Source organism: Nicotiana attenuata, unplaced genomic scaffold (assembly GCF_001879085.1).
Source record: "Nicotiana attenuata strain UT unplaced genomic scaffold, NIATTr2, whole genome shotgun sequence".
NCBI classification, from domain to species: Eukaryota; Viridiplantae; Streptophyta; class Magnoliopsida; order Solanales; family Solanaceae; genus Nicotiana; species Nicotiana attenuata.
This window is the reverse complement of record NW_017673369.1, coordinates 65,053-67,334: the sequence shown is the minus strand read 5'-3', so window position 1 is coordinate 67,334 and position 2,282 is coordinate 65,053.

Genomic DNA, 2,282 nt, shown 5'->3' with positions numbered 1-2,282 from the left:
ACCGCGTTGCTTTTCTGTAATAGCTTTCATTAATGCAATCAAGCTTTCTTTCATTCTGAATTCTCATTTCTGTTCTCTCAATTGCTCTTGACATTGGTTTTCCCGTACGGCACTGACAATCTCGTCTAGCGTACGGAGGGGACCTCAGTTGGCGGACAACAACTGCACTGACATCAGTTGCCTAGCCTTACGTCGCCCTTCCAAGGAATCTCAGGAAGGCGCCGCGTAACATTACACATGACAATGTTCCTCCCACTCAAAGTGACGCAAAAAGTCAACATAATATATGTTGTAAAACTTCGCTTCAAAATTTTAAAAATCAAAAGTGCACATTAAATTGGAAAAAGATTATGTCTCTAGAGAATTGAATATCCTAAAATAAAAATAAAATCACTGAAAAGAGGACTCATGGTAAATACAATTTTAACGTATAATAGGCATTAAATTGTATATCATGCACTTGCCACTTGATCTATTTTGCTATTGAATGTAAAAGTAAAACAATGGCATGTTATATCTATATCTATCTATCTATCTATATCTATATCTTCATTATCTCTTTCTCTCTCTCTCTCTCTCTCTCTCTCTATATATATATATATATATATATATATATATATATATATATATATATATATATATATATATAAAATTATAAAAGTATGAATACAATATTGATTTACAAAAATAACCTTATAAGTAATATTAAAGCATAATAATTCACAATACAAGGACATAACAAGAATTCTAGATATTAACCTTGTAATCCTATTAGTTCTTGGACATAGTACTACACGTTAAGAATCCTACATAATTACCTTTAAAAATCTTATTATAGTATAGTTACTTTCGGGCATAGACATATAATACTATATGTTAGCATGTAAACCTAATACCTCTAGAAACATGTTAGATTTCCTATTAGTATAATTACTTTCGGGATAGAGACGTATTTTTAGCCATGTAATCCTATTACTTTTAGGATATACTTCTTAAAAATTTCTATTACTAATTTAATTTGAAAACGTATTATATTGTCCTATTACTAATTTAATTTGAGAATGTATTATATTGAGAAAATCTCACTTTATACCCATTAATTCCAAACTATTTACCCTTTAATGCCCAGACCCAAACTATTTACTACTCCTACCCATCCTCCCCAAACTATTTACCCGCTAGTTCTGTCTCACACCACTGGAATCTTATCTAAAAAGTTCCACAGCACCTAAAATTCATTAAAGACTCGACGGAAGCCAAGAAAATATATGATAGATAATATCTTCAGGAATTGAAGAAGCCATTGGGTAAAGTATTTGTTGGTTGAAGAAGTTCACTCTAGGGCTTAGCCATGCCAAGGCTTTATTTAGATACGTGTGTTTCATATATGATAGATAATATCTTCAGGAATTGAAGAAGCCATTGGGTAAAGTACTTGTTGGCTGAAGAAGTTCCTCTGGGGTTTAGCCATGCCAAGGCTTTATATAGATACGTGTGTTTCGGTGTTCCCTTTTCCTTCTAGTATTTTTATTTTTGTGTGTATTTGAATATCCACCATTGTTGCGCTTGAAGCTCCATTTTATTTTTGAAGATTTCTTGTTTGGTTCAAAGTGGGTGCTGTTAAATATTGCTTATAGTACCTTCTGGAATTTCATACTGAAATTTGATAGCGTTTGGAGCTGATTTGAGGTGATTGAGATCGAAATTTTCAGTTGAAAATTGAAGAACACAACTACAATATACCGCTACGGTATACAATATGTTGTAGGAGTATATAGCTATACTGCAACACTATACTATTATAGTTTACAAAACAGTATACCGCTACAGTATACTAAGTAGGGGGCGCGGGTGCCTGATCATCTCGAGTGGAACGTGTCCTCACCATCTGTGAGAGACTAGAAGTTAGTAGTTTAAAATTGATGTCAAAATATCGCACGACAAGGAATTCAAATGAAACGGAGATTTTTCCTAAACAGTTACATAGCCCCTAGTAGATAAGTACAGACGTCTCCGTACCGATCAGCGAGACTCTAATAAACCGGCCTATGTTCCGTGACTCCTATGAACCTAGGGCTCTGATACCAACTTGTCACGACCCTAGTTCACCGACTGTGAATATGTCATAACGGCACCTAGTCCCACGACCAGGTAAGCCTAATATTGCGGAAATATAATAATTGCAGAAAAATAGAGGAAACCAAATTAAATACTAAAAGAAACTGTACTGAATGCCGCTCGGTATGTANAAGTATTTGTGGTTGAAGAAGTTCACTCTAGGG